Genomic DNA, 16795 nt, shown 5'->3' with positions numbered 1-16795 from the left:
TGACCCACATCAAACAACAGACAAAGGACACAAAACAACAACTTCCCCAAACACAACAGCAACTTCAGACACACAAATACACCAATTTACAACAGGAACATGACATTCAACAGCAGGGAAACTCAGGAGTCAAGACAGTATTTTTTATATTAGAACAGCCTGGGGATAATAGAATATATATAGATTTACCCTTAATACTCACAGAAAAAAAAAAAACAGGAAAAATAGAAACACATAAATTCCTAATAGATATAGGAAGCCAAGTAACTATTTGGGGGGTATCATTTAATAGGAGTAGAGAATATAGAAATTAATACAAAATGGAAAAATGTAACTATCCCTTTATAGGACAGAGAAGTCTTTAAAACCAAGATACTTTTAGATGAAATACCTTTTAAGGTTCTAGCGATGGATCTTATACCCAGAATTTTCCCATCATGGATAACTTACAAAAAGTTTTAAAATATTATGACTAAGTCTCAGGCACATCTAGCTTCATTACGGATGGACCCCATAGTACTCCCTAAAATTAAATATAGCTTTACAAAACAATACCCAAAAAAAGGAGGACACACTGAAATAACCAATAAAATTGAAGAATTGTTGAGGGAAGACATCATAGAAAGAACTATCTTATTTGACTAAAATAGCCCAATTTGGTCTGTTTTAAAACCTAATGGTAAATGGAGATTTACAGTAGATTATAGAGCAGTCAATGCACTGACACCACAGATGCCGGGAGATCTGCCAGGCATTACCACAATATTACAACATATACACTCCAACAATTTTAAGTTTTTTGTAACTATAGACTTCTCAGATATGTTATTTGCCATCCCTATAGCAGAAGAATCCAGGGAGATGACCACATTTACATGGAATTCTGTGCAATATCACAAAATATTCAAAAGATTACCACAAGGCTATAAAAATAGCCCACTAACAGCTCATATTGCACTATCAGAATCCCTTAAGGATCTTAAAATTAAGGATGTCTCAGTATATACATATGTAGATGATATACTAATAGCAGGATATGATAACAAGATTTGCATGAAATGTCAGAGGAAGTAATACGTGATAGCAAAAGGATGGACAATCAACAGAGAAAAAGTACAGGGACCAGATCAAACAGTAAAATTTTTAGGGGTTTTGATCACAGCAGAAGGAAGGCAAGTCCCAGATCAAATTATAGATAGAATATTGGGACTACAACCTCCAACCAATAAGAAAGAAGCACAATAATTGATAGGAATATTAGGATATAGGTGCAACCATATACTATTCTTAAATCTCATTTTACAACCAATATATGCAATAACAAGGAAATCATAAGACTTTATCTGGGAATCACATCACCAAAAAGCTTTAGATGTATTGAAACAGTATATAACAGAATCTAGAAAACTGCATAACATCCAAGGAACTTATTATTGTGGACATCATTTTTACACCAGACTATGGTATATGGGGACTCTATAATAACAAAACTAAGTCCCAACCAATAGGATTCTTTTGTAAAACATTCCCATATGCATCCAATAAGTATTCATTATTTGAAAAATTAGCATGGGTTGCCTTTGAGGCACTGAAACAAGCTAAAACTATGACCAATGATCACATTATATTAAGAATTCCAATTTCACTTAAAGACTGGTGTAGATGCACCCCCAAAGAGACACAAAATATTATATGGGAGAAGAAAGTCCTGATGTGGCGATGGTACCTACAATAATTTTTATAAGAGGAGGATCCCAAAGTAGGCATATTTAATAAATCCAGAAGAAGTAGCAAAGCCACCATTTGCACTAGTACCTGTTTTTCCAATACAATCCACATTGAAAAATATAGGCACATGGAGACCTGAATACAATGAAAATATACAAAATGCATGGTTTATAGATGGATAAAGTACAGTAATGAAAGGAGTTATTAAGTGGAAGCAGCAGCATATAACCATAAGACAGGCAAAATCTTGACAGAGCAAGGGGAGCACATGTCAGCACAACATGCAGAACTAATAGCAGTTGCATTACTCATTAGAGAGGCCTTGTTAAAAAAAAATGTAAGGAAATATATATTTATACAGATTCATGGTGTGTTGCTTCTTCAGACTTCTATATCAGTGGAAAACCATTGTGGTCAAGAGATATATGGAAAGAACTACATGAAGCCAGTACAAAAATTAACATAAAAGTTATACATGTAGATGCACATACGAACAGGGACTCAGACACCAGTACACTTAATAACACAGTAGATAAATTATCAAAAACAGCTACAATCAAGCTAGAAAGGAATTGGGAACTAAAACCTACTAAAGATCCTTGTAAACTTAAATTTAAGGGAACATGGAAAAATATCAAACCTGAAAACACAATAATAGACATTGCTGAACATGATATTATAAAGTTACATGAACAATTAGGTTATATAGAAGTACATGCATTATATGACTGGTTCCAAAAATAGAACTTAGATGTAAAATGGATTGCTATCAAAACTGCTGGAATGAGATGGATATCACTACCCTAAGTATGAAGAAGACACGAATGGTGTGAATATACTTTGTATGCAAGCAGAAAGATAAAACATTGTGCTCTATATTTATAACATGAATTATAATGCATTCTGCTGATTTATATATATATATATATATATATATATATATATATGAAACAAATTAGAATAAAAAATGTTAAACACTTCTGTATGCAGATGTACTACATGCCCCAAAATGAAACTGAGATTTAATCTACATAAAATTCCCCAACCAGATCTAGAATATAAAGATTTTATCTACAGAAAACAAATTGACTTCATAGAACCCCTTAAGGATTTCCATAATAAGTATGTTGCCACATTAGTGGACACATATACAGGTACTGGAATGACATTTGCAGCTACCAAACCAACATAAAATATGTCAGAGAGCACTACCATTACTGGTAACAAGTTCATTCTATAGGCTCCTCAAGTTTGACACCTTGTGCTGGCACATTCCAAATTGCCAAATTCCATTACTTAAAAGAAAGTGGCCACTAAGCACTGCTTATACTCATATTCATGATAGCCTTAAAAACTTCAGGATACATGCTAAGTGGAATACAGAAATTAAAACCAGAGGGAAAAAAAATTTAAGATCATATGAATATGTTGCAGATTACTTGGAACTTCCTGCTTAAAAGAACACTATTGGATGCTCTTGTCTGTGTCAACACCTATCTGGAACACAAGCAGATGGAAACTGGTATTGTAATAACCTATGTTTGTAAAGCCAGTGTGACAACCCACATTCTTTTATTTTAGCCAATATCTGGTTTCAATTTGTACAGGATCATTTGATTACCTTGTAATGACTATTTGGATCAACTGGAAAATGTAAAAGAAATGGTTCATTGGGACTTATATGCAAGACAGATTTACAAATGTCTCAACCCTATTGAACCTCCTGATTATGATTATATTGTAATTATAATCCCTGGGTACATTGCTACCACTTTGATATTAACCAGATGTAATTGGACCATGGTCACTATTGGTGGTTATGGAATGATACAACAATCCATAATGAGAAGTGACTTTTGGACATATGTGGAGTCCGGCCTTTGGCGGGTGGAATAGGCGATGCCTCTGTATTGATTTGCAGCGTACACTTAGGGCACCCCCTGAGCGTGAACACTGTGAATCAAGGGGGTGGACTGTAAGGATGGCCTTAGGCCCAAGCCTAAGCAACTTCATTTTAAAACTCCAGATTGAAACCTGCAGTCTGACCAGCCATGCCTCATGGAGCCCTCCAGTATGGCCCTCAGACACATACAAGTCACTTCTCCCCACCCTGACAAACTCAGAGTGAAGTCTCTGGCATGTTGTCCTCACCGTGATAAGGGAGAAAGGCAAGAAAATCAGGGTGGAGACCACTAGACCAGATGCTTTAACCTGAGGATGAATGATAGCAGCTGATAGGGATTGAAAGGGTGGTCAGAAGCCCCAAAATTTAGTATAATGATGGAGCAGATGAACAGACATTCAGCCAGCCAACACTGATACACACAAGCCTGAGAGCCTGATGAAGACCTGGACTGACATCCCAACTCTTCTCATCTGCCTGATCCCTTCTGCATTGCTCTCCCTGCTCTCAAACTCTACAGCAGTCTCTTGACTCTGGTGAGAAAAGGACTTTTCCCTATGACCACCTCCTCAGCCAGCCTCAGCTCCACCCCAGGAGAAGCCTGCCTTGGTTCCTGATCTGATCACCATGGTCTGAGTGAGTGTGCATCTGCTGGACTTAGAGCCTAAGGCTTTAGACTTATGACCTGACCCTTGAGCTTAGCACGCAGAGGGAATGTCTGTCATGAGCCTGTCATGATTAAGTGTGTTTGCAGTGGTTAGAATTAATATAGAGTTATTTGCTGTGAATTGATTATGTCTATTGCAGTGTCTAGCATTAAGGATTGTCATTTCCTTGATTAAGAACCTATAGAGTGAAATTGTATTGAGTGATTTGAGAGAATAAAGCATTGACAAAGGGAGAAGTGTGTGGACATTTTTTATTTCTCCCCCTTGACTGCATAAGCTGCACCTTTTGCCATCGTGACAATTTTTCAGCCAAAATTCTTTATCTTACCCAAAGCAATAGCCATTAGGTTGCTTACTCTCACAACTTAGTTAAGGTTTCCCTCCGATTCTTGGTTGGTTACATGGTCATGAGCAGCTTTGGGAAGCTCCACACAAAGAACCAATGCTACCAAGGGCATCCTGAGGTACTCAGTAAAGAGTTTAGTTTCTGTTCCTGCTGCATGATGCCAAGTTCTACCATGATCTTCACCTTCTTTTTGAAACCGAGGTGAGTGGGCCCAGTCTTTCTAAGGACTATGGAAGATATGGTCCCTGTCACTTCCAGGCTCTGAACCAAATTTTGCATTACTTCAAACCCTTCAAGGAATGCTTCAGAGGAAAGAATGGCACATTTTATGTTGTACACTCCCAGTGTTGCCCACATACCACAGTAGTTACAGTTCTCCTGTGGGGAAACATGGGTGAAATTCCCTCTGTAGAGCACATGTAAAAATAATGATCAGATGGTAAAAGGCTAGAGAAATTGCTACCTAGTGTCTTCTATCCTCTTATACTTTCTCAGAAGCCATATCTCTAATTAATAATTTGTAGCTCTAGACTCAATGGCTATTAATCACTCCTTACTTCTACTTACTATCTGCCCTTCCATGAAGAAACAGGTTCTCATCTCTCAACCCCACAGAAGCTTAGCCTCCAGCTCATACTTCAAGTAAAATCACTGCCATTGCCTCTTCCTTTATTCCATTCCCAGTTAGAAGCTTTAAGTATATCCTGGCCCAGCAGTGGGGTTACTAAAAAGAAGGCAGAGATCTTTGTATCAGGAAATTCTTTCCAGGTGGTAATAAGAGAGAAGCTTAAGAATTCCTATTCTGAATTAACTCGTCTCAAAAAATATGTCAGAACTGTCTGAGGTGCTAAAAAGAGAGGAGTCAGCATGAATGCACTTCACAGAAGTAGTCTGGACTATCCTCAGAAACAAATGTTCCCTTTTGAGTTACTCGTACCATCTGTGATCTTTTCTTCAGAGCTTTGCCTCCTGGAATTGCATAAGAGGTTAGAATAGGTAATCATAGAGTTATATTTCAATCCAATTTCAAGACTCTGAGTCTGATATCTCTCTGTTTTACTTAGGGCCAGACACCAAATTAATGCAGAACAGTGGGAAATCCATCTTTAAACGAACACATATCGACCATCTCATGAATCTCTTTGTGATCTGGGTAAGTTAAAGACTTTTTTCCTCTGCTTTTTTTTTCTTTGGTGGTGGTGGTACTGAGGATTGAATATAGAGCCTCACACATCTGCAAACCTTTTTATTTTTTATTTTGAGACAGCATTTCACAAAGTTGCCCAAGATGGCATTGAACTTGCAATCTCCTGCCTCAACATCATGAATTGCTGGGATTATAAGTGTTCCCAACTTTCACTCTGTTTACAAATAGACTTCCACAGGAATAGCTAGATTTCCAACTTGTAATTTAGTTGTTTGAAAGTCTCAAGTTTTAGGACTCTACAGTGTAAGGTCTGAAGCAGAAAAGAACAGAACCAATTTACAAAGGATTCTAGTTTATACTTCCGTTGTGGAGAACAGTGAAAATTTGTTTAATAAGATATTACACTTTGGGCTGGGGTTGTGGCTCAGCGGTAGAGCACTCGCCTAGCCCATTCAAGGCCCTGGGTTCAATCCTCAGCACCACATAAAAATAAAATAAATAAAATAAAGGTATTGTGTCCAATTACAAATAAAAACTAAAATATTTTTAAAAGATATTACACTTTGATTAGTAGTACCAAAACACCCTACTTTAGAAATTAAAAAATATTTTTATTTTCTCATAATCAATTTTACTCATGATCACTTTAATAAAGACTCACTGAACTAATAGAACGCCTTATTTAAACTGATGATTTTCAAATTCTATTTTCTTAGAAGAGTGCTGCATGGAGAATAGGAGAGGTCAAGTGGGTTTTGTTCTAGCCTCATTTAAAGTTCCTATTTCAAAAAGAGTAGCTTAACATTTATCTGTTTGATAAGATTTCAATTGGAAAAATAGGGGGTTCTTCTGTTGAGAAATAAAATTATAAAAGCACTATAAAATATGAAAATCAGCTTCAGTAACAGAAGTTTAAATTAAAGACTATTAATAATTTATGTCCATGCTATCTGATATAGGTTGCCTTTGTTCTTTCTGGATAGAGAACAATTGATTTCTTCACTTAACTTCTTTGCATTACTGAGCAGTTCCAGTGATACCTACACTTAATTTCATGACTTTCTGTTTTCATTTTTATTCTGTTGCTAAACCGAACATTTTAAAAATACCTTTTCTTTCTGTATACTTCTCATCAATATCTGAATTATAAACTGCCTTTTCTTCTACATTTATTATGAGAAACAGCACAGTTCTTTTCAAAATCCTTTGAGATTTAGTATAAATGGTTTCAGAAAATTAGGACAGTTCATTCAGCTTTGGAACCCGTACCAATTATCCACTATCCTTCTTTTTATGCCACTGAATGTATAACTTTCAGCAGTTGAACAAAGTTCCATTTTCTGGCTTTTTTTTAAGGTACCCTGGATTGAACCCAGAAAAGCTCTACCACTGAACTACATCCCTAACCTTTTTTTATTTTTTGAGGCAAGGTCTAGCTAAATTGCTGAGATCACTGTAATCCTCGGTCCCTGGGATTACAGGTATGCACCACTATGCCCAGCTTCCCAGCTTCTTAATGAAAAAGACAATCATAGTCAAGAATTCAGAAAAGGTGATATAGGCACATATGCTTTTGACAATATTAGGAACATGTAACATTAGCCAATTAGCTAGGTATTTTGGCCTAGGCTCCAACACAGGATGTGTCCCATCTGCCTAAAAACGTTCCAGCTATTTGTATACCTTCTGAAAGGCAGTAGCAGTATTTGACATCTATAGAAGGATTTTTTTTTTTTTTTTTTTTTTTTTGGTTGTTGTTGTATAACCGTTTATTGCTTTGTCTCTCCCAGGGGAATGGAGGCCCCAGGAGGGCAGAAAAATCTTAGTTCAGAGATCTATACTCAGCTTCCAGATGTCCAGGCAAAGGGTCCAGGGCCACTCTGGTGGCCTGTCCCACCCCTCCAGCCTAAAGTTGGCTCTGGGGAGGGGTGAGCATGTAGCTGCTGGTTACAGAGGACTGCCCCTGTATGCAGTGACATGGCAGGCCCCATCTGCAGTTTGCTTGGGTGTGGAGGTGGCTCAGCGAGATGCAGGGTCACCTGGTTCCAGGACATGCCTGAGTCTTTGGCACCCCAGTGTTGGAGTCTGAGGCCAACAAAGGCACCCGTGGGTCTGGTGGAGTCCGGGTAGGGCTCAAGGCAGGCTCCAGGCAGGCGGCGAAGGCCATGATATGCGCAGAGTAGTTCTGCTCCTGCACTCCGTGCACCAGGTGCGCCTGCGGGCCTGTCGCGAACACCGCCAAGTCCTCGCCTCTGTGCGTCTCCCCTGACAGGGCTTTTGAAGGATTTTAACTTTCACAATATTTACACACCATTAATTACAGCCTCACTACATCCATAAGCAATAAGCAAGTTAAGAAGGATTTTCCCCTTTTGACATGTCAATTGAGAAAGAATAAAGTATCATGAAGTTCCACAGAAATATAATGGCAAAGACAGGTTTATGACTCATGAAGTTATCGAGTCATATTTATTGAGAATCTATTATGTGCTCAGCATGTGCTGGATGTAGTGAGAATTATAAAGGTGTATAAGAAATGGTTGTAGCCGAGGATATAGAGCTGGCTGTACCTGACAGCGCGTCTGACACGAAGCTGGGTGGGGTAGAGAGTAGGGGGCGGTAGTCGCGGGTGGTGGGAGAAGGAGGAGGCTGCGAATCGCTTATAAATAGCGCCCAAGCAAGACCCGAAGCAGAAATTCCAGGAGGGTGAGCGAGTGCTGTGCTTTCATGGGCCTCTCCTTTATGAAGCAAAGTGCGTTAAGGTTGCCATAAAGGACAAACAAGTGAAATACTTTATACATTAGAGTGGTTGGAATAAAAAAAAGTGCTGTGAGGCCCAGGCGCTCTGAAAAAACTTTGAAGACACATGAGGATATTGTAGCCCTTTTTCCTGTTCCTGAAGGAGCGCCCTCAGTACACCACCCCCTCCTGACCTCTAGTTGGGATAAATGGGTTCCAGAGAGCAGAGTGCTCAAGTACGTGGATACCAATCTGCAGAAACAGCGAGAACTCCAAAAAGCCAATCAGGATCAGTATGCAGAGGGGAAGATGAGAGGGGCTGCAACAGAAAAATGTTGAAGTGAAAACCAAAAAGAACAGACAGAAAACACCTGGAAATGGAGATGGTGGCAGTACCAGTGAGACACCTCAGCCTCCTCGGAAGAAAAGGGCCCGGGTAGATCCTACTGTTGAAAATGAAGAAACATTTATGAACAGAGTTGAAGTTAAAGATTCCTGAAGAGCTAAAACCATGGCTTGTTGATGACTGGGACTTAATTACCAGACAAAAACAGCTCTTTTATAGAATTCATTTTATAGAATGTGGATTCTATTCTGGAGGATTATGCAAATTACAAGAAATCTCGAGGAAACACAGATAATAAGGAGTAGCTGTTAATGAAGTTGTGGCAGGAATAAAAGAATACTTCAATGTAATGCTGGGCACTCAACTGCTCTACAAATCTGAGAGACAACAGTATGCCGAAATCCTTGCAGATCATCCTGATGCACCCATGTCCCAGGTGTATGGAGCGCCACATCTACTGAGATTATTTGTAGGAATTGGAGCAATGTTGGCCTATATACCTCTAGATAAGAAGAGCCTTGCTTTATTACTGAATTATCTTCATGATTTCCTCAAGTACCTGGCAAAGAATTCTGCAACTTTTTTTAGTGCCAGCGATTATGAAGTCGACCTTCCTGAATACCATCGGAAAGCAGTGTGAGGAGGTGTACTTCATTCATTTGTGTTTGGATCTCTGTAAAACACATTTTTGTTCTTAGTCCTTCTCTTGTACAAATGATGTACTTTGAAGATGTTAGTGTATAACAAAATTGATGTTTGTTTTCTGTTTGAATTTAAACAGAGAAAATAAAAGGGGTTACTGCTCCTTTCTTCCTTTCTTTCTTTTAATTTCATTTCAAAGTTGCTACTAGTGTATTCAATGATAGACAACAGAGAGACATGCTGTAGAGTGTTTGCCTAGTTGACAAAGCTGCTTTTGAATGCTGGTGGTTCTATTCCTTTGACACTACGCACTTTTATAATATGTGTTAATGCTGTATGATAAAATGCTCTGATTCCTAGTGCCAAAGTTTCAATTCAGTGTATATAACTGAACACACTCATCCATTTGTGCTCCTTTTTTTTTTTAATGGTGCTTAAAAGTAAAGAGCCCATCCTTCGCAAGTCATCCATGTTGTTCCTTAGGCATTATATCTTTGCTCAAATTGTTGAAGAATGGTGGCTTGTTTCATGGTTTTTGTATTTGTGTCTTATGCACATTTTAACATGATAGATGCAATGCATTGTGTAGCTTCAGTTTTCTGGAAAAGTCAAATCTTTTAGGAATTGTTTTTCAAAACTTCAATAAATTTTTCTTTAAATTTCAAAAAAAAAAAAGAAAGAAAGAAATGGCCCTCAAGTTTAGAACCCATTGTGGGGAAGGCTTCAATATCAATATGTGCCAGTTGCTTTACATGTATCATTTTATTCAGTAATCACATCTATTCAACAGACATAACTCTTCATCATCAATGTTCTTTCTGCTATACTTGTTGTTTCCTTGGGGAGACAGAATTAAAACATAAGGCAAATACTGTTTAACATGGCAGATTAACATGTAAAGAAATTATGAAACTAAAAGGGAGATCCTAAAGGTTTCCAGGGAGGAAAAAAGGTCATACACAAAGATCAGGAATCAGAATAACATTTGACCACCTCAACAGCAAAGAGCAGAAGATACCTATTAATGCTTACAAAAGTCTTCCAGGAAATTATTTGCAACTTTTAAGTCTAAATCCATTGAAACTATCAGTGAAATTGAAGTGTAAATAAATATCCATATATTTTTATTTTCTCATAATCAATTTTACTCATGATCACTTTAATAAAGACTCACTTGAACTAACAGAACACCTTATTTAAACTGATGATTTTCAAATTCTATTTTCTTAGAAAAGTGCTGCATGGAGAATAGGAGAGGTCAAGTAGGTTTTGACAAAGACAAAAAAAATTTACTCATCAAATATCCTTTCTCAGCAAACTTCAAGAATGTATACTCAAGCCAGGTGTGGTGGTATATGCCTGTAATCCCAGCAATTTAGAAGGCTAAGGCAGGACAATCACAAGTTCGAGGACAGCGTAAGCAACTTAGTGAGGCCCTAAGCAACTTAGTGAGACCTGTATTAAAATAAAAAAGGAAAAGACTTGGGGATATAACTCAGTGGTAAAGTATCCAATAGACACAATACCTTTATTTTATATATTTATTTTCTGGTGCTGAGGATCAATCTCTACTCAAGCTAAACAGAAGATAAGACAGAAGTATAAACCAAGAAGGAAGCAGCTAAGAAAGCCAGGAAGCATGGCTGTAGAGGAAGGAAGCCCCGGGATGGGGGCCAAACAGCAGGCCTAGAAAACAACTAGTAAGATCAGAGTAGGCTTGGAGAGGGATCTGTGTAGGTGTCTTCAGAGGATGTGGGTCTCTGCTCAGGCTGTCAGCTAGTAACTGCTGCAAAGGCCCTGCATTTGTGAGGTCCTTCATAAGGATCTTTCCTTCAGGAAGCATGGGATGTTTTCTGGGGTAGTGAGTTCACTTCAAGGCATCTAGTTGAAGAAGGATGTGAAGACTTCCCATTCAAGTTAAATAAAATGACTGTAAAGAAATACAAATGGAAAATAAATACCTAACATTTGGGACACAGAATGAAGACCTATCAGCAGACCCGAGATGATTTTGGCATGCAAATAGATTATAAAGCAGAGTAAGGGATGCTTCCATAGAAATACATTCTTCTTGGTAACACTTAAGAGTGGCTCCAAGCTGGAATCAGCAGGAATGGAGAGCAGTGTGGGATGCGGGGCAATAATTAGAGTAATTAATTTTAAAACTGTCCATAAAACAACATGAGCAACAGCCAGGTGTGGTGGTGCATGCCTTCAATCCCAGTGGCTTGGGAGACATAAATTCAAGGCCAGCCTCAGCAAATTAGCAAGGCCCTAAGCAACTTAGTGAGACCCTGTATCAAAATAAAAAACAAAAGGGTCAGGGATATGGCTTAGTGGTAAAGTGCCCCTGGGTTCAATCTCCAGTACAAAAAACAAAAAACAAAACATGGGCAATAGCTGTACCTTCCTACCACCTATATAAACAAATATATTTGCCTTCTAGTCCTAAAATAGAAAACTGTTTTTGAAAGAAATTTAACAACCTACCTGAAGAGGGCTAGAGATTTTGTTTTTTGTTTGTTTTTAGTTATAGATAGACACAATACCTTTATTTTATATATTTATTTTCTGGTGCTGAGGATCAAACCCAGTGCTTCACGCATGCTAGGCATGTGCTTTACCACTGAGCTGCAGCCCCAGCCCTTGTTTTTGTTTTTTTATGTCTGGTGCTACTGGAGATCTCAGGGCCCTGCATGTGCTAGGCAATTGCTTGTATCCCTGAGCCACATCCCAAGGACTAGGCTTCTAGTGTGTCAATACTTCAGAGTAAAACCCAGTTAATTTTAAATCAGGGAGGTTCAAATGTGCCTAAAAGTTCCCTGTGTACCTAGGAACAATATGTTCTATCTTCCTATTCATGGTTCTCCATTCAGGAGAATGCCCTACTAGGGAGACAAAATTTACCAAAGAAAGCAAAACCTACACCAGAAACCTATAAAGATAAAACTATTTTTTAATTATTTATCTTTATTTATTTATTTTTGTGTGGTGCTGAGGATTGAACCCAGCACCTCACACGAGCTAGGCAAGCGCTGTACCACTGAGCCACAATCCCAGCCCCCAAACTATGAACTTTTGTTCATATTTTTAAGTGGACTGGAGGAACCTGGTAGCACAAAAAGAAGAATAAGGGTCCAATAACTGACCCTGGAATAAACAGATTATAATTCAAGGAGAAGAACTTTCAAAAAAAATTTTGGACTATTTTTAGAGAGAAGCAGCAGTTGCATACAAGAAATAATAAGTTGCTTGGAGAAAAAAGGAAGATTAAAAGAAAAGAAATTATAAAAAGGAATTTTAGAAAGTAAAAACAAGACTATTAATGTTAAAAAGCCAGAAAACGTGCTAAAATTGAGCCAGGAAACTCCCCTGAACCATAAAACAAAGAGACAAAGAGATAGAAAATATGAGAGGATTTGTTTGTTTTAACAGAGGACTAAACAGAAGAGTTGGGCAAGGAGGAGTCCCTCATATGTTTTCATAGGGATAAGAAATAAGATGGTGACAAAAAGAGGGGGACGAGGCGGGGGTGGGGGAGAGAAAGAGAGAGAGAGAGAGAGAGAGAGAGAGAGAGAGAGAGAGAGAGAGGAGAGAGGAGAGAGAGAACCAGATTGGCATGGGACTTCTCATGCAGCACTGGGTCCTAGAAACCAGTAGGCTACATTCCTTCACAGTTCCTAGTGAAAATGACTTTGACTTAGATATTTGACATATATATATATATATATCTCCAATTAAACAACAAATCAAGTGAGAGAGCAAACTTGTTCCTGCCTTAGGATGCTTACCCTTGCTGGCAATGTCTTCCCTCAAGTCTGCATGGCTTGCATCTTTTCCAACATTTCAGAGAAGCCTTCTGGGCACGTGGGTTCATTGACTATTTATATACTTTAATGTATGTTTGAAATTTTTCACAATAAAAGTTTTTTTTTTTAAAAAAAATCTCAGTTTCTAAGAATGGTCCCAGTCAGACCTGTTTCTATTTCAACCTGCCTTGCTATTCTTATCTTCAAAGATTTCCTCATCAGTGGTACACAGATAGGACCTCTGATCATCTACCAATGGGTTGCCTTGAACTATCTAAACCTGTGACCAGAATCACCAATTTGAAGACCACTGGGTAGACTTATAGGTCATTCACATAATATCATGCATGTCTTCTCTATAGGCATGTGAGCATACAGTACTGGTGAGATGTAAAGTGGTATAAGCACAGTAAAACATTTGGCAGTATCTTAAAAAGTCAAACATTAATTTACTGTAGGATTTACTAACTCCACTCCAAGTTATTTCCAAAGGAAATGAAAGCTTATGTCTTTGAAAAGATTATTCAGAAGTGTTCACTGCAGCTTTATTTGTAATAGCCAAAAACTGGAAACAACCCCAATGTTCCATAAAAGGCAAATTAGTACACAAATTGTGCATTAGCTATACAAAATAATACTATTCAGCAATATAAATGAACCATTGATAGATGCAAAAATATAGATGAATCCCAAAATCATTTTGCTGAGTGAAAAGAAGTCAGACCAATAAAAAGAGTGTCATGCTAATATGATTCCATTTACATGAAATTCTTAAAAAAGAAAACTGAGCTGGGTGTTGTGGCACATGCCTGTAATCCCAGTGACTTGAGAGACTGAGGCAGAAGAATCACAAGTTGAGGCCAGCCTTAGCAAATTAGTAATGCCCTAAGCAACTTGGTGAGCCCCTGCCTCAAAAAGTAAAAAAGGCTGGGAATGTAGCTCAGTGGTAAAGAGCCCCTAGAATCAATACCCAGTACCCACCCTCCCGCCAAAAAAAAAAAAAAAAAAAGAACCAAACTGATCTAAAGTTGTATGGGGAACAGAAGAAGAGAAGAGTGGGAAGGAAGAATTATAAAAGGGCACAGGAAACTAGCCAGTATTTTGTTACCTTGAGTAGGGTAAAGGTTTCATAGGCATATGTGTATATATGTGTGTGTGTGTATATATATACATTATGTACATATATACTTATGTACCTATGTATCAAGTTGTATTCTTTAAGTATATATAAATTTAGGGGGATAGTGACTAGAAGGGGGACATACAGTGGGTTCTGGATGCTGGAAATGTCATCTGATTGTTAGTTTAATTAGTGTGATGACTTTGGGAAAATTTATCAACTTACATGTTTGTGATTTCTTTTTGTGGAGGGATACTACAACAAAACTACATCCCTAGCCCTTTTTTTGTTTTGTTTTTTTGAGACAGGGTCTCACTGAGTTTCTGAGGCTGGCCTTGAACTTGGGAGCCTCCTACCTCAACCTCCCAAGTAGTGGGGATTACAGGCATGCACCACTGTGCCCAACTATATGATTTTTACATGTGTGTTCATGTTCATTAACAATTAAATGTTAAATAATTTTAAATAAAGGGCATGAGCTGGGAATGTTGGCACATATCTGTAATCCCAGCAACTCAGGGTATTCGGGCAGCTGAGGCAGGAAGATCACAAGTTCAAGTTCTAGGCTAGCCTAGACAACTTAGCAAGATCCTGTCTCAAAATTAAAAGATTAAAAGGTCTGGGGATGTAGCTCAGTGGTAGAACACCCAAGTTCAATTCTCAGTGCTGCCCCGCCCCCCAAAAAAAAGTCTTGAGGGATTTTTTTCTCATTAAACTTTGTTTTAATGGATCTCAAAATTCTGTGATACATTTTTAGTCTAATTGTTTCCATTAAAAAGTATTGATTTTAAATGCAAATAACTTAAAACTGACACACTCACAAAAAAAATGATCCACAAAACATTCTTCTTTAAAAGAAGTCAAATTATCATTGTTTTCAGATGATATGATCCCATACTTAGAAGATCCAAAAATCTCACCAAAAGACTGCTAGAGCTAATAAACAAATTCAGCAAACTAGCCAGTTACAAAATCGACATGCAAATTAATAGCTGTTCCATATATCAACAATGAATCTGCTCAGAAAGAAGTCAGGAAAATAATTCCATTCAAAATAGCTTTCTTTTATTTCAAAAATAAAATAAAATACCTAAGAATAAATCTAAAGAAGGAGGTGAAAAACCTCCACAATCAAAACTATAGAACATTGAAGAAAGAAATTAAGTAGTACTTGATATAATTTATTTTCAAAACCCCAAGGATGGTTCATGCTGGACTTTCTTTTCTGTCTTATGTACTAATGCCTGGGGCCTATGAACTATAGGTCTTCCTTGTCCTATAAGGAAAGAGACATTTTACTGAAAGATAAGGCTCCATAAGTTTGAACTGAAGCAGCATATACCTTGGATGAAATGTTCATTTAATTCATCTCTTTTATTTTCTTTTGTTATATAGATTTTCCTGATTTTAGGCGTCATGTGTATTATCCTAGCAATCGGGCATGGTATTTGGGAGACCAAGAAAGGCTACCACTTCCAGATTTTTATGCCATGGGAAAGTTATATCTCTTCATCAGTTATCTCTGCCATGTTCACTTTCTGGTCCTACTTCATTATTCTCAACACCATGGTGCCCATTTCTCTTTATGTAAGGTAGGTGTCTTTGATCATTTGGGGTTATAGGGAAAGGGGTTGACTTCATACTTCCTGCTTAATTCTCCAACTAGAGCATGAACTTATAGAAAGAATATACTACATGCTGTTTACTCTTTACTTTCCACATGCATGGTATATAAAACATTCTGAGAGATACATGGAGAGTACATAAATGCCTTCCATGTCTAGAATACTGAGCTAGATACTACATGGTCTGTACAAAAAGAAAACCATCTCTGCCCTCAAATAAGCTGCAAGTGACTAAAAAAGACATACAAACACATGAAACAATTTGAAAAAAGAGGGTGAAGCCAGGCCAGGCAGCGTCTATTACCAATGAGATAGGATCTAAACATTCATTCATATGTCAGTCACTTAGTACTCAAGAGTATATTTTCCCATAGAAACAAGATGGCAAATGGTAGATAGGTGTGGTTATGATCTAAGTTCAGTCCCTAAAAGTTGGAGAAGAGGAAGGGTGTTTCCTCTCCCTTTTTTTTTCTTTTAATAGTTTTTTAGTTCCTAATAGACCTTTATTTTATTTATTGGTACGTGGTGCTGAGACTTGAACTCAAGGCTTCACACATGCTAGGCAAACACTCTACCACTGAGCCACAACCCCAGCCCTCCTCCCCTTTTTTAAAAAAATACATATTTAATTTTTTTTAGTTGTAGTTGGACACATTCATTTCTTTTTATGTGGCCCTGAGGATCGAACCCAGGGCCCCACACATGCTAGGTGAGCACTTTAC

At 37.8% G+C, this 16795-nt stretch overlaps 1 pseudogene across 1 annotated transcript; it reads left to right on the top strand.

The window, feature by feature from the left end:
- Nucleotides 1-8343: 8343 nt before the first annotated feature.
- LOC308642321 (mortality factor 4-like protein 1) lies at nt 8344-10100 on the top strand (annotated as a pseudogene). Its single transcript has one exon. The product of its transcript is annotated as a mortality factor 4-like protein 1 (transcript).
- The last annotated feature ends 6695 nt before the right edge of the window (nt 10101-16795 follow it).

The sequence above is a fragment of the Spermophilus citellus genome (assembly GCF_964194105.1).
Source record: "Spermophilus citellus genome assembly, chromosome: 2".
Classification (NCBI taxonomy): Eukaryota; Metazoa; Chordata; class Mammalia; order Rodentia; family Sciuridae; genus Spermophilus; species Spermophilus citellus.
Note: the sequence above shows the minus strand (reverse complement) of the source record. Positions and strands in the feature narration are given on the sequence as shown.